The sequence below is a fragment of the Amphiprion ocellaris genome, chromosome 16, assembly GCF_022539595.1.
Source record: "Amphiprion ocellaris isolate individual 3 ecotype Okinawa chromosome 16, ASM2253959v1, whole genome shotgun sequence".
Lineage (NCBI taxonomy): Eukaryota > Metazoa > Chordata > Actinopteri > Pomacentridae > Amphiprion > Amphiprion ocellaris.
This window is the reverse complement of record NC_072781.1, coordinates 9494002-9518514: the sequence shown is the minus strand read 5'-3', so window position 1 is coordinate 9518514 and position 24513 is coordinate 9494002. Positions and strand designations below refer to the sequence as shown.

At 43.3% G+C, this 24513-nt stretch overlaps 1 protein-coding gene across 5 annotated transcripts in view; it reads left to right on the top strand.

Annotated features, from left to right (window-relative positions):
• Positions 1-24513, top strand: part of zmiz1a (zinc finger, MIZ-type containing 1a) — a 101667-nt gene that overhangs the window by 5314 nt on the left and 71840 nt on the right. For 4 of the 5 annotated variants that reach the window (XM_035951902.2, XM_035951900.2, XM_035951898.2 and 1 more), the window contains exon 2: positions 18742-18856. The gene's annotated coding sequence lies outside the window, so the exon portion shown is untranslated. Of the gene's footprint in view, positions 1-18741; positions 18857-20672; positions 20745-24513 lie in introns of all 5 variants that reach the window. The other variant, XM_035951899.2, reaches the window with a different exon arrangement.

The window sequence follows — 24513 nt, the reverse complement described above, 5'->3', positions numbered from 1 at the left end:
CACATGCAAAGAGCACGGAGGATGAAATGCGGTCCATATCGAGCAGAGGCTCTCATTTTCTTTGCGGAGGCTCATATTACATGCAAACAATAAAAAGGTAATTCGGTTTTAAGGCAGGGAGAGGGCTGCTCGCTAGATGTCGATTTTCCAGTTTTGCTTTTGGTCTGTTAATGATGCCTGTTGTGGTTGTTATGGAGAGCCCTTCAGATCATATCGGCACACAATCATGAGCTTTGCTGCCCTACTAAGACTGTTTTCTTCCCACTTTTCGACATCGCTCAATGACAGAAAAAAGTCTATTACTGTGTGCAGTGTGTTTGCCCTCTTGGTGCCCTCCCCTCCGTTTTTGACACTGGCGGTTGAGCCAGGCGCTTTCCCAGGGTTCTAAGGACTGACATCCCTTTCATTTTCCCGCCTGGGCGGCTCAGATAAAGGGGCATATTTTAAACCTCTGTGTGGATACACCAACTGTAAAAAGAGACGGGCTGGTGGGCCAGGGCCGAGCTGCAGCATTAACTTCACAGAGAAGAAGAGGGATGAAGAGGGATGGGGAGGGGTGATGGGGAGTGAAACAAATAAAGAAGCAGAGAAACTGAATTTGAAAGTCCACATTATTAAACAGTGATCTCAGCAGTTTATAATATATGGTTTAAAGTGCTATAGCTGGCTGCAGACCTGACTTTGCAAATATCACAAACATTATCTGCAATTGCGCGGCAGATAACCCATCTCTCTTGTTTATCGCTGGTCTGTTACAGGGGCAATGTGTTTCACCACTTTTTTTCTAATCTACCCCGGTTGTGTGTCCTCACAGCAACGCAAAGCAAAGAAGCCGTCGTTTATCATATCAGTAATGAGACCAGGGTAATCGCGTGTATTCCGGAGACAGCAATGATACACTGCTTGCCGCTTGCCAGGGATCAGCCTCTAAACAATGTTTATCATTGTCTCCCTGGGCTCTTTAATTATCTGGCAAACATTATTGACAAACCAGCAAGGGTCCCTGTGTTTTAAAGATGCTGGGTTACTGTTCACAAATATTGGTTGTGGAGCGCGCTAAAAGCAAAGAGGTTTTACATAATTTTACACACAAACTGACTGTCACGTCTTGCACTTTTTCATGTTTAATGGAGATTCTTGGTTTGTCTAGCATCCTTTGCAGTATATATTTTAGAAATTAGCAAATTTTAGGAGATGATTTAGGAGCACCAAGTGAGTGAATTTTATCACATCCGAAGATCTGATGCTCCATTTATTTTCACAGTTCCAAAAACGCAGTTAAAAGTCTCAGTGACAAGAAGAGGGATGGTCTGTGCATAAATATGTCCAGCTCCCTCCTAAATTTCATTGTTGAAATATGCTGAACCTTTGAAAATATTACAGCTATGAATTGTATCACCATGAAGTTCTGTACAGACAATAATGGTTCCCAGATGATGAATCCCATTGATTTTTGTGATCCTTTGACTTTTTTATGAAGTTAGCAGTTGTGGTTTTGAGTGAAATGTCTCTCCAACTGTTTGACGGATTACTGTAACATTTGCCGCTCACATTCAAGAGCCTGTCATCATAAGCTACAATCATGTTGTTTACCCTCTGATCTTTCATTTAGCACCAACATCAGGTCAAGATTTTGATTTTGACTCGTGCTTTTTGGTTTAAGTAGCTGGAGGCGTGATGGTAAAGCAAATTCTGTGTCCTAATGATGTAAAAGAGCATTTTTAATAACTAATTGAACAACATTTATTTTGAAAACATCCTAAATTAGCTTCTTTGTTCACGTTTCTTCAGTCAGTGTTGAAGTAATACATCCAGGATGGAGAAGTAATGGAGCTATTTTGAGCTCCTCTGTGTCTGTTCCAAACCCAGCAACCCCCCATTACACCAGATTACATACATTAGCAGCATCTAATACGGTTATTACACATTTCAGCCATGTTGCTCTCCATCCTGCAACCTTTGCTTGGCCGCTGAGTGGAAGCTGAATGACATGTGTTGACACTGTTAAAGACACACGTGAGAACATCACACGTTTCATGTCTGACTCAGGCGGGGGGGCAGTTTTCCTCACCTGCAACGTCTCAGGGTGTTGCTCAACGACGTGGCTGCAGTCGGAAAGGAGCGAACCGATGCCTAAGACTGTGCTGGTAAGCGATGGTCAACAACAACAGTAGACTGACATGACTCTGAAATATGAATTAGGGCCAAACACTACATTAGCTACCCCCACACATTTACACACACACACACATTGCCGGCCTCTTCTCCTTGTCCTGCCTCTATAACCACGTCTCTCTGGATATGACATCAGCATGATTGTATAACAAGAGAGGAGGGATGTCTCATTGACAGTTGCATGAAATCACCTTTGCTGTGCCGTGTGTTTGTGCGTATGTACAAGTTGCCGTGAAATAACTGCGTGAGAGCCAGAGAGAGGGAAGTGGGGGTAGCAGCTACAGCGGTGGCTTGGGGTGAGGTCCTGCCCTGATTTTCTCTGGAATTCCTTTGTTTTTGGAAGCCAGAAAGGGGGAAACTAAATCTGCGTAGCCTGAGGGTCTCTGCTCCTTGAGAATTCTCCGCACACATCCCTCTGCCGCCATCTCTGATGATTTTAGGGGTAGCTCTGTTTTCAAAGCTCAGAACAGCCGAGGTGTTTTTCACCTTCCAGAGAAAAGAGAGGGAAAAAAAAGATGACTGCACCAGGCAAACCGTCTCAGGCCTGGAGGGACCGATGCTACTCAAACATAAATTTGCTCTATGTTTCAGAGCTGCGGAAATGAAAGTCAAATGTAGATCCTGTCACTCAGGGCACAGAAGATACCTTCCGATGAATATGGATGAAAAATACAGGAGCACAGAGAGCACAGTCTTTATTCAAAGATTAATAATTAGGGAAAAAATGTTGCAATGATTGCCCTAGTGTTTTCCATTTTTAATGATTCTCCTTTGCAAATTAATAAGTGTTTTTAATTGTGTTTCATGGCTACTGGAAGGCCGCTGTGGAAATGTTGTCAGCTACTCCTGCATGCTGAAAATTTCACCTCACATTCATGGCTCATTAAATCTGATAAACCATGGGTAATGGTGTTAAAATTGTACAAAGGTATCTCCATTTACTCCGTGCCACAAGTTTTCCGTGACCAGATCCTTATCTGGGGGGCTGTCGCTTTAAGTAACTAACTTCCAGAAAGCAGAGCTTTTCCCTCTCGTTTGAAGGGGGCTCGTGTTGAGTGAGGGGGGAATTGAATAGGCTTGTTGCCTGCCTCTATTGAGTCTGCCTCATTCTTCCCTGTCCCCTGGAACGAAGGGTGGGGGGGCTTGAGAAAGGGGAGGTGGCAGAGGAAAGGGGAATAGGAGAAGGGCTTGGAGGTCTGATCATGTGAGCAATAATAGTGTTCATGCTGGTCCCTTTCAGGCTGTCACAGTAAATCTGTTTGACTTGTCACTTTCTAAATCATTACCAAGGCTAAAAGCCTCTCTATTGGATTGTGGTGGAAGGGGGGAGGCAGCAGGTTTCCTTTGTGCCTTCTTGACGATGATGATAATCAAGTTTGTTTCTGGCCATCCTGCTGTGAGGCTATAATTAGCTTCCTTCTTCTCTCTTCTCATCATCTTTCTTTTTGTTGCGTGTTGCTCAGAGTGGAAGAGAGTCGTTGTGTAGAGGTCATCTGTTGACTTTTGTGTGACGGTGCCTGAGTGAACACTCTCTTAGTTTTATCCGCTGCACATTCAGAGACAGTTTATTTTTCACTGTGTACTAAAGCGACTTTAAAAACCAGCCCTGGTGGTGATTTAGTGCTTGTGAGGTCAGTCAGGGTGAGAGTAGCAGCTCGAGGTATGTCTAAACTTGTAGCGTCACTCTCCTGACCAGACTGGTTGCTGACTGACAGAAACATGACAGGGTAGATCTCGTCCCAGCGATGAAGTCTGCGCGACGTGACGTCTGAATCCCGATGACAAACTCCCCTCACCCCCTCACCTTCTTCCGTTTTTCTTCTTCTTCCCCTCTGGCTTCTCTCCTCTCCTTTTTTCGTGCCGTCCATCTTCTCCTCTCTGCTCACCCTGCTCACTCCCTTTTGCTTCCCTCTGCACCACACACACTTCTTTGGTGTGTGTGCCAGCAGCACTCATGCCTGGAACAGAGCGCCAGGGCAGACATCTGTCGCACAGCGTCCCTGATCTGATCTGTGGCTCGAAGCATCGGGGTCACGAAGAGTAGCAGCCGCCAGTCCAGGCACTGCGGGAGACAATCTGAAAGCTCGATCTCTGTATTTTCAACTTCGGGTGTCTCTGTGTTTCCTCTGTCTTCCTCATTAACATTCACATTGCACGCAACCGCGAACACACCGGGGCATTAAGTTGTCTGTTGTCTTTATGTCGAGCGTCTGTCCTTTGGACTGCGTGGCACTTAGTCAAACTGGGCTGGCGCTGCTCCACGTCTTCCTGGTGAGGCGCTTCCTTCGACTGGCAGGTGCAGAGAGAGGAGGGGAAATGTCGGTTTTATCAGGTTGTTCGTCAGCTGCGATGATGTGCAGCTGATCTGAAAGGAGGATTTTGACAGTTAGACTGGATCTTTGTGCCTGGGGCAATGCCATTAATGACAAAACCAGTGACAGAATGAATAAAAGGGTGTTAATTGCAGCTGTTCGGTTTCGTTAGAGAGAATGTAAGTATGGATTGACACACACGGTGTCTGCCAGGTTTGATACTTCACATACCTTCTTGAGAGATTAATGGCTGCATATTGATCCCGCTCACTGTTTTGACATTTATTGGTGCTGCAGTGGAAGCTTTTTCCTCAAAACAGGTGAGTTCATGCCAAGTGACAAGACTGGTAAATGCTTACTGCAGACATTTATGGGAAAATGTCAAATTTTAATAGAGGGACTATCAAAGGGCCACAACACTGTTTTTGCATGTTGTACCTCATTAAGTACAAATTACTTGCCTCGTGTTTAACATGTACATGCATTTTCTAGCGTTTTAGTGTTTTTTTGCCTTCTAGGCTGCCATTTGTTTCTATTCATTCCACTAAATTATGAAGTTTAACTTGCAGGGACTTGATTGAGACAGCTAATCCATCACAGTACACGGAGCATTTAGTTGCCCTTTAAGTTATGTTATCTGAATGTAGTGATGCCATTGACAGCGGATTTAAAAACTCCTCCTGCTGGTGTGTTTGAAGATGCTGCGTCAAGAGATTTTAGAGCAACCTGTATAAAGAAAGCGGCGACTTAAACGCACATGCTCCTTTCTCACATCCATGTTTACTCGCTCGCCATTCTCATTTGATTTTCTGACAGCACAGCTTGTCAAAGCAGTGCTTTTGGCTGTATGGAGAGTTTTGACAGTGGTTCCTGATTGCAATTTCAGTGTCAGCGCAGACTGAGATGAATCTTGTTTAAGATTCTCAACACATTTTCAAGTTGTATTTCATTGAAGCCAGAAGTTTGGAAATCAATCTAAAAACATGTGATGTTCTCTTGGAAATGATTGGCAACAATATGTGGCTTTTTTTTGTATCTGACAATCAGATTGAACTGCCCTTTTGTTTCCACTTCTTCATTCAGTTTTCGGTTTGGAAGAAGAAGGAGTTCTTTTGCAGCTAACAAATCATTTGTTTGATATCTATCCTGTCAACATCATTTCCAGTCGACTCAGAAGTGGTTAGCTGTCCTGGTCGCTTCAAACGGTTTGACTAATATTAAAAAAAAAGGAAGGAATTGCCAGATTTAACAGTCAGTTCAGCGGCACCATTTTTCTGCCCTTGCCCACAGTACAATGATCTCAGATTGTAGCTTTCTAACCTGGGAGGCAGCCATGAATGAGCAAAACATCTTTGAATCACTCTGAAAATCTGAGATGTGGGCAGAGGCCTACACAAAACTCCAGGTATGGTCCTTTAAGATAAAGCAGTAGACCTATTTGATTAACTCGAAGCCTCAGGAGTACTCAGCTTTCCAAATCTCCCAAGTCACTGAACCTGAAGCTGCTTTGATTCAGCTCATCTCCTGTGAGTCAGCAGAATCACAAAGTAAAAGGCGAGCATGTGTGACAAGTAGATTAGTCCCTTTTGTTGCGCCTGTTCTCTTTCAAAATAAATATCTTAGCATCTTTGTTTACTTAGGATGAACCCCTGAGATGGAAATCGGGCTGAGATAAGCTAAATGGCAGACACTGCTGTTATCTTTTGAAAGATAATTGACCTGTGACACTTTATTGGCGCGAGCCCAAGCCCGCGATCGCCCCATGATTTGAATGTAAATGCTGTTTTAAAGTAAGCCTGAAAATGAATGTTTACTTATTGCCATTATAAAGAGGTTGATTTGCTAAGTTAATACACTTACTCCAGTCTGCTGTATAGACCTGCCCTACACTTGTAATGCTGGCACTGGTTCGAGATTAGAGCGGCTCATGCGACCTGACAAACACATGGCTACTGTACACTTTTAAAGACATTAAAAAAAAAAAACGATCTACTCTGCAGATTTCAGATAGCATTTCACTAAGCAAATATTAACTGGCTGGCTCCGTGCATTAATTCGGTTCACTTACAGTTTCGTAGCCAAAGCTTACAGTATGCTTATACAGTATAAATCAGTCATTCATAGGTCATGTTGGCACTGTCACAATGTACTGTATCCAATAACATTATGATTCACAACGATAGATAATGACACGTCTTTTACCTGTATATTAACATTTTTTTAATTCCCATTTGTATTTAAAAAAAACCCAACAACAAATGTGTTCTTTATAATTTGTCTTTTGACTTTTCGAATGCTCATTACAATTTCTCTATGCCCATAATAGTGTTTTCAAGTTGCTTGCTTTGTCTGAAAGTGAAAGATCTTCCATTTTAATTGATATACAAGAACTAATTATCATATGTGAGAAGTGAGAACAAGCTAAATTTTTGCCATGTATCTCTAAGGTCGGTCACCACTTTGGTACAAACTGAAATTTCCCTGATGTTTTTTTTTTTTTTTTAAAAACATTTTTTACTGTAATATAAAGTCCTCCACCTTTATGGAAACAGTACAACCATGTCAAGAAGTAGAGAGAACTCAAAAATGTAATTATTTTTTAAAAAGTTTTTATCAAAGTATTTCATAAAAAGAAGAAAAAAAGATTTATTTTACAAAAATTTAAACAAAAAAAATTAAATCAACCTGTCGGACATGAGTTCGAGGGTGGCCATCAGTAAATTGATTCATGGTGATTTGGTGATTCTTTTTAAAGAGAAAATATCTTTGAAACCACCCAATGGGTTTTTCTATTCTGAGGTTTAAAGGTGAAGCATGCGGTTCTAATCCAAAGCAGTTTTTGTCCAATTCATTCAACAAACATCCCCTCACTAGTCTTCTACCTGTTCATTCTGTGTGTATGCTGAAAAAAGTGTTTGTACACAGTCCTTGTGCTGGAAATAAAAACCGATCCACACAACACTAATCCATTGTTTCCCGTGCACATTTGAGTTGGTGTACAGGAAGAGGGTGAGGGAGGTGAGGTGCAGTAAATCTGTCACGTGCTAACTATGTAAATATACTAACTAACTAAACATCAGTGATTCCTCTCCAGAACGGCACACTTCACCTTCAGTTAGAAGCAGAGCAGCGTGTCCTCAGTCCAACTGCACCCTGCTCACTTTTTGCACCTGAACTTTTCAAGCTCTCTGACCGAATCCTCTTAGTGTCCTTTCTGCGTTTCTGTTATGCAGCAGCCTTGAAAAGCTGTTTTATACTGATGAGAGGCAAGGTCGGGCCGGTGAAACAGGACAGTATGGGAGGGGGTGAGGGGGGATGGAGGGTGGCACAAGGAGAAGGGGGAAAGAGAGAGGAAGTGTGTGACACTGCAGCTCTCATGGTGTACCACCCGCTACTCAGCTGCAGCTACAAATCAAACAGAACCGAGCCGCTGCTGGCGCTGCGCCATGACACTGATCACTGGCACACAGAACACTGTCAAAACCATCTTGATGGGTAATTAGGGATACTCTATCATTTCTGCTATCGCTTAGCTGCAGTGCTTATGTAGCGTAGTATGTGTATGATGCATATGTGACATCTAAGGTTGTGGGAATGTTGGAAAAGATGCTGCAAGGATATACAGTACAGCATTCTACACATGCAGCCCTGCCTGGGTGGTGCGCTTTGAGATAGGAGGATCTTGGCTGATCCCTTAAAGTCAGTCCAAAGCAGTAAACTCTAGCTGACTCTGGGGTGTGTGCGTGTGTGTGTCTTTACGGCTGTGTGTAACCTTGTGGTTGCTTTAAAGGTTAGCAGCAGTGTTGCGCTTCTTTGTGAGTGTCGCCGATGCACATCGTGTCCCGTATGACTTTGACCAGACAGGCCTCGCAGCTTCACAGAGCCAGCCAGATAGATAGATTGAGCTTTTAGCGGTTCTGCATATACATAGCAAGGAGAGAAAGAAAGTAAAAAACACTGGTTGGCAAGCCGTTTCCCTCCCGTGATTTAAACATTTAGAATTTTCCCATTAACCCTCATCACTCACAGGAAGACCTCTGCTAAAATGCCTACTTTTGCACTTACGCTGTGAACAATTTTGCAATTTGTGTCGTTATTATCCTAATTTGCCCAAGCGAAAATGAGAGAAAGGAAGAGCACATTGTGTGCCCTTTGATTAAGTGGGATGTTTGAATGTGGGTCCTCCACCTTCAAGAGAGATTTGATACTTGAGGGGTTGAAGTGTTTTTGATGGAAACTCCATTAATGATTGATAACAGGAGGAGAGCGGTTATCTCCCTGCTCCAGCACCATCAATTATTAAAAGCTCTCTCCTTGCATTTTGGTGGCACATAAAATATCAGTCACCATTTTGAGATCTTGAGTTGATCATATCTGTCCAAGGAATTTGGGCTTTGCATTGATTCCTGAAAACTCTCTTTGTCTGGTGTTTGTATGTTGTGCATTTTAAAGGTGATGCTAACAGTTAGCAGTGGTTTGTTGCTGTTGTCTGCCCCCATCAAGGTAAAGTGTTTCTAGACTTCCCAGACATAATTTCAAAATTGCTTGGCAATATTTCGATATTACATTTTGATGGAACACAGAAATTTTTAACAAATGGATGCGTTCTGTCGCTGAAACATTTTGGGTCAAATAAACTTTCTATAGCCTTTAACATTTCATCTCCACTGTAGACTCTAGTCCTGCTGGCTTTATGCTAAAACATCTCTCCTGCATATCTGGGATTTATCTTAAGATGGTTGTGTGCAGCACACCATCTGATGTAATGGCTAGAGTGATTCAGTCCGTGTTCATGGTGACAACCTTACACGCACACGCCACATGTCGAGTATAATGTTGAAGGACTGAGTGGATGGTTGAAGTGATGCTTGAGATTCGTGTCAGCCAGTGTATGAGTGCGTGTCAGCGCCACGGTGGAAGTTCTCCGGATCTGAGTGCTGATTTGTGCTGCATCGAGACGAGCTGACAGGCCCGCAGGCTTCTCTGTGTCACCGCCAAGGTTCCCAATCGGTCGTTGCAGAGGGAATTCTCTCAGAAAGCACCACTGTACCTCCACACAGGAGACCTGATTAAGTCTTTATGCTGCGTGTGGCAGCAACAGAGCAGAGCGTCCGGCCGCTCTGCTCAAAGTGCTTCAAGGCTGCTTCAAGGCACGCAAGAGTAGGTGTCTTCACGAGGCTTCAAGTAGCTGTGGAGCCTTTCTCAAGCCAAGGTAATGATTATTGGCTTGCATACATGTTGAGAATGCCTGGAAGCACTTCTGTTGAGCGCTGCTCTGTTTTTGCATCATCTGAGTGACACCCTCATTTACTGGTGTCAATATTCGAGTTATTCATTGACTGCAAATGGAGCCCTGCAGTACTGTGGCTGCATTTTTTTCCCCTTCTTTTCAGTAACAACAACCTCAGTCTCTTAAGATGAGCTGGAAAAAAAAAGATCCTGGAGATATGAAACAAACAACAAGATGGAGGGATGTAAAGATAGCAATGACAGCAAACGCAAAGAAACAACAATAAGGCGATATCTTTTCTTATCTGGGTGCTAATCAGTGTGCCTCATAGCAGCGAGGTACCGTGTGCTGCCCATCTTATGTCAACAGCAGTGTGTTTACATAAGCTGTTTCCCGTTGGCCATGGCTTCTGTCCTGAGAGCACCAGGCGGTGTAATGGTGAGGCAGTGTGATTCGATTTACAGATGGAGATTAATGTGAACGGAGTTAATAGCACGGGCATAAATCACAAAGAGGAGGCTGGAAGCATTGTGCTTGACCTTTTGAATGGTGATAATGATGCTGGAGACAGATACGCTTCTACTGGGGCTGCGAGGCCAGCAATGCCTGGGTTTAGACAACGCCGTCACAAATGCAAAGTGCGCACGTGCGTGGGGTTAATAGGTGGGCCGGTCAATGCTGTAGCGCATTTAGATGAAAGTGACAGCATGTATGAAGCTGTCAGAACATTACACGCTGGAGAGTGAGGCAAATGAGTAAATGCACTCAGAGTCTGGGCACATACACACACACACACACACACACACACACACACACACACACACACACACACACACACACACACACAGGCGCAGCGACAGGCTGATACCTGGCTCTTTCTTTAAGTGGGAAGTGAAACCTGTCTGCTTGTCTGTCTGTATGTCTGTCTCCCTGTCTGTCCTTGCACCGCAGAGCATCAGCAGGGTTATTAGAATAGCCCTATGGCTGTCACTGATAACGCCTGTATGGGTGCCGCTACTGACAGCGCTGCCTGCATGCGTGGCAAACACAAGTGGCCTGGCCGGGGGATTACTGCCTGCTGCCATTTCTGCTGATGCCTTTCTTTATGTTATCCTCTCCAGTCAGATGTGCTGCATTTGAATAACTTGGCTGATGTTGTAGAAATGGAACTCCTTGAAATCTCCACCTGCATACAAATGAAGGTGCACGGACAAAAACGCTCGCACACTGCCACAACACATATTTAGACTTTCTCGGTTTATTAGCCTCCCCGTCTCCATCTTTTTCTTTCCTCCTGCTAGTGGCCGTAACTGGTTATTTACATGCTCTGTCACTTACTGGGAGGAGTGATGCTGATGGGTTAGGAGGCTCACTAATCCACTCTGCTGCTGTCATTAGAGAGAAGCAAACAGACTATTACCACCTCCTCCTCCTCTTTCTGCTCATCATAAGCCTGCCTGAACCTCACACACACACACACACACACACACACACACACACACACACACACACACACACTTGCACGTGCACTCACACAGCTGTGATGGAGAGTGCCTCTTGTTTCTTTAGCGCTGCTGAGTGGAGCCCTGCTTTGGTAATTGATCCTGTTTGCTACGTGGGGAGGAGGGAGAGAGAGAGGAGGAAGGCCCTAAGTGTTGTCAGTTTGCTGCATTAATTTTTCAACCGTGGCCAGTGGAGGCTGGAGGGACGAGGAGGGGCCCCCGTTGCAGAGCAGGCTGAGAGGAAACATACTGTACTTAATGCTGCCGGCACGTACATGGCTGCTTGTCGGTGCTCAATCTAAAATAAGTTCCTCTCTGTGAGACTCAATTATGATTCACCTGATTCATCTACTCACTCCCAACCTCCTGCCGATGACAAATCTGTTTTCCTCCATCTCCTTTTCTTCTGCGGCTCATAAATAGCCTTCTGGTGGTTGTGTGACTTGTACCTCTTTGTCTGGGCTCCTTCTCATGGTATACAGCAGAGCTGATAATAGACAGGCCTCACTCTGGGTTTTTTTTTTTTTTTTTTGATCCCAGCTCTGGATTCTGGTCCCTGACTCACTGATGATGTCACCAAGTCAAGAAGAAGTGGACAGAAAAGAAACCCAGACATTCAGTTTTTACTCATAACCACTCAGGAGTAGAACATTCTATTATTACTTCTGTGTTCTGCGCAGCTCTCCCTCGTGTACTGTGTCAAAATACACATGTCCTATAATTAGTACCACTGTTGTCACAATGCCGGTGAGTAGCAAGAAAGGCAACCGCTTAGTGTTTTTTTTTTTTTTTTTTTTTTTAATGTCCGTCAGAGCCACGTTAGCGAACACTTCCATGAGTCATTAAGAGGTGGTCACAGCCTCGGAAGACGTCACTGCTGACATTTGTTGCCGATATGAGTCATAATTTCTTGCTTTTATCTCATACTACCCAAGCAATTTGAGCACAACTCATCTCATTTAACACGTCTGATACTTTTGTCTTTTGCGGAGATGCGGCAGCGCCATAGATCCTTGCAGATGTCAAGCGAAGTAGCTAAAATTGCTTTGTGATGATGCAGTATGTAAAACACGCTGTGGGAGAGAGCTGCCTGGAGGCTACGCGGGAGTGAATTCATGATCAGTGGAGTTTCAGCACTCAAGTCTTACATTGTCAGAATGGGTCGTGTGCAGAGGACTCCCCTCTTGACTTAACTTGGCAAGCACTATGCTTTGTCATGCCACCGTCCAAAAGACCACTTAAAACAATGCTAACACAAACAGACCTGGAAATAGTAGCCTGTCCAACACTTTCTGTCCACACTAGCATATATTAGGGCTCCAATGACATGCTGTTTTCAGGGCCTGACATACATTTCAAGCAAAATTGTTGAAATGGCATTATTTATTAATTCTTTGACACGTTTTATTACAAAATAAGTTTTAAACAGTTATCCTACATGCTGATATCCTGATGGATTAGTATTATAGACTTTAATAAGCAAGTTCAGACAATGCTCGAGACCACAGAGTGACGACTACAGATGGAGAAAGGAAGCTGCATCAGAGCCGAATTAACTCATTTTTGCATGAATTCATTTTATTGGAAATTTAACAATAACATTAGATGAAAAAATGTGAAATATCAGGTCCAATAACTGCCCATTGACCCTGAGAATATATTCTTAAAATGTGACCATTTACACTCACAAAACAAATATATATAAACATACTTAAAGGGATTATATGGTTCAGTGATTGTCAGTTAAGTGGATAAGAGGCTGTGATTTCTAAACTTTCAGTTTAGTGCAGACTGTCTGTTATCAGTTTGTAGCCTTCAGGCACCAAAATGAAATAATTCTGATGACATCATCAGAGATAACTCTGATGACATCATTGTTATACTTGTGCAATTGGCAGTACAGGACCAAACTAAGCAATATAGACAAAGTTCTACAGGCAACGTTTGTGTCCATCAGGCTTGAGAAATGATCAAACAGTGTATCAATGTTTTCCTAAAGCGTGCATTTCTCTCAACGCTACAAAACAATGCCATACTTTTTAAGTATCCATTTGCAGCGTTTTGAACATCTGTTTTCTGTGGCAAACAGTGTTGGCTTAGTGTGGACAACAGTAATGACTGTTTAACAACATGCACGCCAAACATTGTAAAAGCCAGAGCCGGGCCAGAGATAACCCTTTGTGATTTACAGCCCCGTCAGGTCACACAGGTGAGAGTCCTCTCGTCGCCTCTCTCTGTTTTGTCCCATACAACAGGTGTGTTTTCTCTCTCAGGTTTGATTCCTCTCCAGCAGTCGCCCCCTCCTATCCTCTCACCCTCCTGCCAGCTTAGCTAGCCAGGACAGGCCTTATTCCACTCCAAAACCATGATTGCATTCTTGAGCTATTCCACTCCCTCCTTCAGAACAAGAGCCCTCCGCATCTCTCTCCCTTTCAAGTAGAGGCTGCCGGGCGCATTTCCCCTTTGAAGATGTAATCTTGGAAAACACAGAGACATCTCCGGGATTATCTTAAATGTCTTCAGTATGTCAACAGCCTAGCCCTGTTGCAGAGCAGCGCTGGCTGTTTAAGGGGTCGGCTGCGATGACAGCCAAGGAAAATGCCGCACCACAGAGGTAATCACAGGGTCAACTCTGTTGACTCCATTCAGGGCCAGACTCCCACTGCTTAAACTGGATGTTAACAGACACAATGAAATGATGTATTTCCCCGTGTGGCAAGGCTGTGTTTACAATCGAAGGTAATAGCAGGCAGTGGAGCGCTCAGTAACAGATGGTGTTGGTAGGTGAGGTTCATTTATGTCATGGCATTTTCCAAAATGTTATGACAATCCAAATGGTGCAACATCTTAACTATGCATACACAATAAGATGAGAGGCATCGTTGAGTAGTCACAGGAGGGAAAGTTGGTATACACCAAATTAGAGGCACATAAGTGGGCGCTCCTTGAAAAGGATCTTGACTTTGTAATCATATCAGATGTTATCGGGGGGTGATTTTAGGAAGGGTAAGTGCTTGGAAACTAAATCAGAGAGAGGCTGCCTAGGGAACACGTTGTTATCATAATTACCTGCTGAGCGATGACTGCAGAACCGGTGTTGATGTTGACGCCGAGCTGCCCTCTTCTCTCTCCGACAAGCCTGTCTTGTGTGGGCTGCTGCCTGCTTCCACATCCTTTTGTGCTCTGTTCTGTGTTTGTTTTGTTTTTTTCTTTCGCTCTCTTTTCTTTCGCCTCTTTTCAGCCAGGAATACAGACTGCAGGCCAAAAAACGCAAATATTGTTTTGGTGAGATCAGGCTCGGAGATTGAGGACGGACTTGCGTCAGTGTGTACGTGTGGGTGCTGGCAGGCTTTGGGGTTGCTCCCGGGAGCTGAGGCGAACCGGAGACCTCATCTTCTCGGTTTCAAACAACAGACTGCTCCTGCCGGCGCACAGGGCCTACCTGCACGTCGTTTTTATTTTTATTACAAATGAAATGCAGTCCGGGCCTCCTCGCTGGTGGCATTTAAACAGGAGGAAATAACAGATGATGATATCAGAGCAAGAGAGTGAGTGAAAGAGAGGGAGAGACCACTCAAAGAGGAGAAACACTTGACCTGTTTGTTTTGGGAAAATGGTATTCCTCTGCTAATTTCCTCCTGATAAGTATCTGACAGCTCATAGTAAAGTGTTTTATCTTGGCTCGAGGAAAATGGCTTCTCTCGCTCACGGCGCCAATCGATTTCGGAGACTCTGCTGCTGCTGCTTTAAATTGCATTCACTGGTTTTTAGAGTTCTTCTATTTGCATAGAGGTAATCGATTACATATATTAGCCTGCTGCTTTTAGCTTAACATGGACTTTCTCCTTCCTTCTCCTTTCTCCTTACCGCTCTCCAGACGCGGCTGCAAATTCTCGCTCTTTCCTCTTCCACCTAAGACCATTGACTGCTGTTTGCTGTGCTGGGGGCATTGATTTTTACTGCTCTGCCTCTCTCTCTAGTTTAACAGTTGATGAGTTGTGTTAAGACACCCAGGGACAGCCCTGCCTGTTTTAAGGAGATGAGGTTGGCTTTTATAGCCCTCCTGCTTCCTCAGCCTTGGATGATAAGGTGTGTGTGTGTGTGTGTGTGTGTGTGTGTATATATGTGAGTATGTGCACACATGAGTGAGTGTGTATGAGCTGAACAGCCACTGGAGACCAGGATTCCCCCCAGGAAGCTAAAGTAAACGTTGCGGTGTTAAGGGCTTTTAACAGGCAAACTCGGGCTTTGTCATCTCAAGCATTTGAATCACTTTAAAGACTTTGTACAGAAAATTGGTTTATCTCAGTCAATGAACAGCCACATCATCAGATACGATTACCAGGATTGAAGTGTTAAGAGAGTAATACCAAGCATGATTATGAAACGGGAGACGCCTGGCTCGAGTGGAGAGTTGACAGAGAGTTTAGATTCAAAGGTGACAAGAATTTTTAGTCTCTCGCAGGCACCTCCAGCCCCCGACAGCCCACACACACACTCAGAAGTCATGGATACAGACACAAACCTCATTTAACACGATTAGTCTCTTTGAGGATTTTACCGCAGCCTCTTATATCCTGGATGAAAGAGTTCACACTTCTGACAGGAAAAAAAAGAAAAAAGCTGGAGTCTGCAGAAGCTACTACGAAGCACTCAGCTTTTCACTGCAATATTCACCACATTATTAAGGAACACATTGCTTTGTGCTGTGTTGCTCACAACACCATCTGTAGTGTGCAGCTCAAGTGGTAGCAATTTTCCTGCAGTCTTGTTTCTCTCATGCAGTATCACAAGTGAAATTCGATTGCAGATCTTGATGTTCTAGTGCATTTAGTTTCTCATAAACGTTTGCATTCTTCAGTGATTGCTCCCCGGCAGTTTCCAATGTGTAGAAATGTACTGCCATCCCGGTATTTAGCTCTCTCTTGCACTCTTTGGATATGAACCTTAATGTCATTTCAGTGTGTGAGAAACAAACATTTGCTCAGTGTTGCTCTTCAGCTGGATTCCCATCTAACCTCTGCTGCAATAAAACCAGGTTGTTGTTTCAAACCAACAACAAAAGCTAAACATAGCTTTCTCGCACGGTTTCTAAATGATATCCCCTTGAAAAAATATGCAGTGGAATGAATTAAGCCGATTGAAAGTGAGCTCAATAAAGATGTAGTTATGGCGTTTTCAGAACTTAATGTATGGCCAGCTTAACAATGATATTATAATCTCTCTCTTAAAGCCATCACATTTATACACTCACTACACACACATTTTTAAGAGGGTCCATTGGTGCGTGTTATAGCTGGGTAATATCAACCTAATAGGCTTACCTGTCAGCACTGTAAGGGGACGTAGACCCCGTAAATCACATTTGTCTGCGACACCTGCTCGCCTCCCTGCGTATTTATGGGTTTCTCCTCCGCCCTGTCCTCTTCTTTTTGGCCTCTGTCCAAAATCAACCCCCCCTCTTCTCACATTATGTTCTTCAGTATGTTCCCTTCTTCTCATGGATTAAATGAATGAGCAGGTGTTATGATGTATGAGGGGCCCCTCTCCCATCCAACACGGCTCCTTTTTAAACCATACGTTCATTGTTTCCTCAGTATCAGGGGGAGATTTTGGAATTAGTCTTATGAAGGAAGAAATTTTTGAAACAGTGTGCTAATTTTCATTTTTGTCTTTTATTCTGACTTAACCAAATGTCTTGGATGTTAAAAAGTCAGCATTGATTTTCTTGATTCAAACATGTCATCTTTCAATAGATAAACTATCCCAAAATGCACACAAAGATGTACCACAGTAGTTCTTGTAGAACTGACATTAGATCCCTTCAGGTTTCCATGCCTTTGTGTGTGTAAGATTCATTGTTGGCTGCGCCCCACTGACCAAATTTTCTTCCACTCTGATTAGAGGTGCCAAAACATACTGTACCTCTTGGACAGTGGCCACCCGGGCAGCCCGAAGGAGTGGAGCCTTGTTTCTTTCAGTTTGAGAGATTGTAAGGGAAGAAACAATGAAAGAGGAAGCAGACTGGTACGTCTTTATAAAATAGAGGATCTCTAAACCAAAACAGTGATCTAATAGATGCTAAACAGCCCTGATGGTAGAGCTTTGGGGTTTGTCACTACAAGGGATGGCTTTTATATCAAGATCAACAGATTTTTGGTTTTACAGATTATTGGCTGTACTATTCAGCATTTTTCTGATGGCATGATTATTTTTTTTAGACCAATTTCCGATATAATAAACTGACACATCACGAGTAATAGACAGTCACAGCTTAAGGGTAATTCTTTTAATTACACATATGTAAAATGTAAATAAACAAAACATTTAACAAAGTTTTGAGAAGGATTTTCATATTTGTGCACTTGCATATTGGTTAAATATATCACTTGTCTATTTCTTTGATTACTATTAATCGATATAGGTTTTAGCCATGAAAACATACTTACCAATCACCTCCTAATTTGAACCATAAAACATATTGTAAATGTATTGCTGTGTACTTTACATGTGACAATAAATTTGAAGTATGTTAAAAGTATCTAATATTTTGACTTGAAAATGTTTTTTATGCTAAAATGAAGGGAAGGGTCTATTGCCACACTAGCAACAGACGCTTTAAAATGTTAATATTAGTGTCCTGACATGCTCTTAGTAATAAGACTAGATGCTGATGTTAACAGTATAGAATTAACTTAGTTCATCATCTTATTGCCTGTTAGCTTCCTGTACTAAGCAACTTTTCATTATTAGCACCAAACCCAATGTGCAGTTGAGGTTGATGAGAATGATGGTGGTTTGCCAAAGTGCAGTTTTTTAACTGATGATTTATAGCATGGCTTTAAAAAAAAAAAACATCCAACAACTTTTTTGTAAAGGGAGGGGAGATGTGTTAGTTTTAACATCAGGGTTGTGTAGTATACAGGCCACTAGTGTCTCTCACCACAGCTTTTGTAGTGAAGCGCAGTCCAGATGTCTAGAGACAGAAAGGAAAATGTGCTGGTAGGCTAATCCCAAAACTTACGTGTGTGTATGTGTGTGTTCTGGGTCTACGCTGGATTTGTATCAGCCTGTAAAGGGCGCAGCGAAGCAGTGAGGAGAGACTAAGAGAGGTGTATTAAGGCAGTGAATCTCGCCGCTCTGTGTGTAATGGACTCAGGATGAGGGCTGACCAAGCACCAGGCTGCTGATAACCTTTAGGAAGGACATTGTTCCTGTACAGCGGGGGGTGGGGTCGCGTGTTTTTTTTTTTTTTTTTAACACGGGACTTGCTGCAGTATACACGCACGGCGGTGTGATTGGTGGCGCAGTTGTTCATTGGTTCACTGGCTCTCCGGCAGGGTTAGGAGGTAGAGTAAATGGGGCAGTATAGCAAAGTCCCTCATGGCTTCCTGCACACATTTTTCAACACCGCGGCGTATTTCTCTGTGATACATTTGTCCTCTGTCTGAACCAGGTTCTCCCTGGCATTCCATTAAAAGAAATTTAACAGCCTTTTTCTTTCTGTCTTCCTTCCCCTCAGATCACCACTTAAGGAGAGGTCAGCGAGGGACGGTGCGTGAGGAATACATGAAGGGTGGGGTGGGGTGGGGGTGGCGACCACAACGGCAGCACCACCGAGGTCAGAGTTCATGCAGGTAAACAGATCTTTATTTTAATCCGCAGCTCGTTGATTGTGCACACTCTCTTTTTTTTTTTTTTTTTTTTTTTGGTTCAGTTCTGGCTTTTTAAAAAAAAAATTTTTATTGCGAAGTGGAGCAGACTTGGCATTCACAGGCAAAGTGAGGGAGTAATGTGGCTGGTTTTGATTGGACCCTCCTGGGCTGGCGGCCGGGGAGGAACTGGGAACTGAGCAGTCTGCAGCTGCTGTTTATGAGGAGCTGTGCAGGATCCTGTTTGGCTCAGTCTAAAAAATCCAACCAGTCCCCCCTTCCAGAAGCCTGTGGCCAATGTCAGTACTTGGAGAAATGAACAAAACCATGATGCTATGATTCAGGAACCATTTGTTTCCAAAGAAACTTACTTTTTCTCTATTTTTCTGCGGGCAGTTGCCAGACTGGGGAAAAGAGAAAATGTGTAGACTTGAGATTTATAGAACACTAATAGTAGTGCATTTCTAGACTATATAACCATAACTCAGACTGTAGACTGCACTAAAATGATAAATTTGAGCAATATCAGCAGTGCATTGACTGAAGGAAATGTGATAGAGCTATTTTGACCTTATTGTGGTTCATATTCAAAGATCTAGTGCATTTTTTCCCATTGCACTAAATCAAAGAAATTATCAGTCATTTTAAAGTAGGTCCATAGTCTCTCCAATTTTACACTCTTTATTTGCCTTTGCTCCTGTATTCTTTGCTACCAGGGATTAAGTAGGATGACTGGGGGGCTTTGGAGGGTGGGTGGGAACAGATCAGGAAGCAAATAAATAATAAAGTGCTAGTTAATCTTCCTTGGTGTGCTGTGTGTGTGTGAATGCTGAGTAATGCCACGGCTTGGGGAGCATCTGCTGCGCACACAAACACTCATGTGTGCACGTATAGGCAGACAGGCACAGATACTGTACACACATGCGCGACTAGCAGGGATCAGCCAAAGCGATTAGGACACGGACTTCAGAGCACAGAAAGTGACAGGTTTGACACACGTGCACACACACACACATACGCATACACACGAGTACGCATTACAGGTCGGCCATCAGCAGAGTGACAAGCAATGCACAGTGAAAGAAAGAAAAGAGCTGCAGAATGTGACAGCAGACACATGAAAGTATAGGAAGACAAGTTCTACTGCTTTTCTCTGCTGCTGTCGTGCTGTATTCATCTTGCCTGGTGCCCATGGACTCTTATCTGTTCCTTTTTTTTTTTCTGCCTCTCTCACATTAACACATAGACTACGCACCAACAGTTGATCAAACAACTGTGCAGTTGAGGCAGAATTTGGCCAGACAGCCAGCCAGGATGAGTAATGTAGAGCTCCTTTGGCTTAATTTGTTTAGAAAGCCTATCATTGCTGCAAACATGTTACAGACTGTTGCTGTTTACACAAGAGTATTTTCCCCTGTAGGTTTGACTAGATGCATTTTTAATGTTAGCACCACATAATGTGGTTACTGTTGAACAATGTGGCTGCTGAAAGGTGATGAAGGTGAAACCGAAGGGAGAAAAAGAGTGTGTTTGTGTGTATTGGTCAGAAGGACTTATGCAGTGTATTATGACCACACGAAAGGTGAAATTTTCAGTGTAGGTACACAGCCTTTGAATGCATGAATTGATAAAACAATCACAGTAACCCATTCTGGTTTTGTTGGCCTCTAAACAGTGCGTTGCTACAGGATCTAGGATCCTACTCCCAGCGTTCCTTTTGCATTTTTCTCTGTTTCTTTTACTGTTTGTGTTATTGTCTCTTCTCTTTTTCTTCATTTCTTTCCATTTTTCTCTCTTCCAGACTAAAGTTTGTCTGATGCAGATCTGTTAATGAAGAGCAGAGCACATAAGGACTAATGTGTTCCTCTCTTACGTGAGTTAATTGGGGCTGCACAATTATGGCCAAAATGATAATCTCAAATATTTTGATCCATATTCAAATCATGATTATTTATCAGGATTATTCTTGTTGTTGTTGTAGTGGACATAATATTTCTATTGCACCTTCACATTTAACCCTCGTGCTGTCCTTGGGGTCTCTCTTAATCGTTTGTAGTTGTATGCTTTTATGCAACAAGGTCTATTTGGTCCTAAATTCCAAATGTAAATGGTAATGGGTTGGACTGAAGTCAGACTGAAGGTGCAGCACAGAATTGATTGACAATTTATACTATTTGCTTTCAATAACAGTCAAACCAGGTGGGGTCATTTTGACCCCAGAGGACAAAAGGTGTATGGCTAACTGAGAGGACTTTATGAGGGTTAAATAAGCAGAGCTGTGTGGTGCTACATTCCTACTAATGTACAAATTGTTGCAGCAAAATAAGACCTAAAATCAGTTTATACTTCCCCTAAATATAGAGCATCTTGAGGCAAAATAAGAATGTTTGGCAGCTTTGTGCAGAGAAGCCTCAAGTCTCCACTTAGTTGCTGCAGCTAATACGACTCAGACAGCTGTGTCACAAAAAAACTACTTTGAAACAAAGCATTTCATCTAAATGGGCTGTTTTCTGTGGCCTGAATTCCTCTCAGTGAAGCTTTTTAAATATCAATATTGCAGTAGATCATGTTCATTTAATGTTGGAAGGCCAAAATACATATTTGCTCGTTTGTACATCCATAGCGTACTTACACTGTATGCTAAAGGATGGGAGACATATACGATGATATAATGCGAGTCTAATCAAAGCTATTATTCTCAGAGGAGTTTTACCTCCAGCTTAGGAGGCGGCGATGATATGAGTATTTTTATCCTTGCTGGTGATGCTCATTGTGGTTATCGTCTCACGGCCCATTTTTCACATCCACAAGCCGGCCTTTTTTGGATTGGGTGCTGAAAGAGGCATCTCACAAACAAGCAGAGGTATAAAGTGGTGAGAGTGGGAGGATGAGAGAGAACATTGTCTTCTCCTTCCCAGCTTAGGGACAGTGCAGAACAGGTTGTGTGAGGATACTTGCTATCCTTAACAATGTCTAACACCGCCTCAGGGCCACCTCTTCTTCTCTGGTGCGGCTGAGGGTTGTGTTGAGCAGGGGAGTTGGAATATGCACATTCCTCAGCATCAGATGGCCTTCCTGGTACACTGAAATTCCCAGAGTCCCAGAGATGAATGTTTTTTAATGGCTCTTCTTAGTAGATTTAAATTACTTTTTTTTCCTTTCCCATAATTAAGACTTCACTGTTGTAGAGTTTCTTTCCAGTTTAGAGACAGAATTCAGCATGTTCTGTGCATACTTTAGGTGCACTCACTTTCATTTTTAGCTCCACATTAAGTGGTTTTGATAATCTGTCTGTTTACAATTTGTGTTTCTTGCCTCGTCTCGGTTAATTTTACCATTATTATGATGTTCCCAAAACACTGCAATTACTAAGGTAAGTGCAAAGCTTCATTACCAATTGAAATGTTGGTCCAGACCATAAAAAAATAAGAGCCAAGTTGTCGTATAATTTCCCTTTAAATGTCTCCAAACGCTGATATTATCTGAAATGACATCACTCCAATGGGCCGCCATCTTTGTGCGCCGGTCGGTCCATTATGTTATCCATCACTGGGTCTCTCTGTCTGGCATTGTCAATTACCCAGAGGAAAACAACATTAGAGGCCTGAATGGGACACGGAGCTGTGGCAGGCCTGACATGGCTGTGTTATATGATTACACAACCTGTTGGCTGTCCGCCTGTCAAGTGTCTCCTGACTCTGATGAATGGCTGTAATATGCCGCGCATCACAACACGCCACGCCACACACTCATTAATGGCTTCTCATAATGCCCAGGACGTTCCTCCAATGCCGCAGCAGGATCGGCGGAGAGGGAGAGGGAGCGAGAGAAAGGGGTGGTAGTTGTAGAGCGAGTGTGAGAAATGGCGTTTCATGAATACTCCAACCTTGTACCAGTAAACAAAAGAAACATGGTGCCCTCATTTGAATAAATTCACAAATGGTGTGGCAAGACGCCAGTATCGCAGTCACACGTAACTGTTTGTGAATGAACGAAGGCTGACAGAAATAGAATGAGAGTGAAAAACACTGAGAGATGTACGAATTATTATGTTTTTAAGTGTGACACATATGTTTCTCAATTAGATAATATTCTTGTCCATCTGTGGCCTATTTGCATAGATTATCAGTAATGTGTGCAACGCGGCATGCACACCAGTGTGTGGGAACGTCACAATGGAGACGCTGGAAGAAAGGAGGTTGAAATTGTCGTCTGTTGGATGCCATCTGAAGCTTAGCTGATTGCTCTTTCTCTCAGTGAATTAGGAGCCATGCTACCCAAGATCCTCCAAACTACTCGACTCTCAGCTGTAACAAACAGATTTGATTCTCATAGAGACACTGCTCTGAGAGCTTTCAAACTAGAAGGATGAAAATCGCTCTGAATGAGCCATTTTTCTAAGAAGTCAGAAGGGGGAGGGGCTGTGCGCTAATGGCTGTATGGCAACAAAGTAAAGTTTTTTCTCACAAAGTGTACCAGCCATGGAGAGGTTATCGAAAACCTACACAACCTTAAGCCACGAGGGATGGCTGTGGATCTGTCAGACTTTTAGCGTGCGATGCCTATTGGGAAGTGTCAGCCACATTGCAGGAGCCCCATTGATAAGCACATTCTTTCTCTCGACTTGACAGGTCTGTGCTCAATATACTGCGCCTTGGCTTTGTCTTGTCATGTATTTTGCGTCGCCTCACATTAAAGTCAGTATTTTTATAGCGAGAGACACAGATGTTAAGAGATTTTCAATTTCACCTCGCTCAGATGTGCCAGCGTTTTCAGGCTCGATGCCGCGGAGGAAAGAGCGCTGCACCTGCAGTGTGTATGTATGCAAGAGAGGAAGAGACAGGGAGACAATCTGTCTGAATATTCCTCTATCTGTGTGTCTGCGCTAGTCTATGTGTTCTTTCTCACAGCTTGAGTTTCTCAGTTTGAAATGCAACACCTGCAGATGTGTCTTGTAAACTGCAGCCGCCAGCTTCTCTCTCATTCAGAGGGGACCATTGAAACAAAGCAATTAAAGCAGCTCCCTCCATGGGGCGAAGACTCGGTGAATGGGTGTGCCTGCGTGTTAGCGAGTGATTTTCCTTTTGTTTTAACAGCAGAATCCTTAAGTTGAGCAGCAGGGAGTCATATACATGTCATAATCGTGTGTGTTTAAATATGGAAGTCAGAGGTCACTGACAACCTGTTGACACAGTGCAGATTTATGCAACATGCGCACACACCCATGCAAACACACACTCGACCACAGCCTAGTTTTCAACACACCACGTTATAGCAGTGGTTTCTTGTTGCTGCTGATCTTTGGGTCCTTCCAGCTCCAGATACCGGAGCCGGAGTTATTCTGCGCTCCGCTCCCTGACCCTCCTAATTGAGAACGGCTGTTACTGAGAACGAGAGAGCTAAACAGACAGAGAGAGATTGAGAACAGATTCTTGTGTGAAAGAAAGTAAGAACAAAAGAACGAACAAATGAAGGGAGCAAAGAGCGAGACCTGTGCAGGCTGATGCCGATCAAGTGGAAGATGGCCATGCGCTCAACAGTTGGCCTCATGAAACCGAACCTCCCTCCTCCTTCTCTCTGGCCGTGAGCTGAACAAAGCCAAGCACAATGTCCTATATGTAGGAGTAGCTTTCAGTATAGTT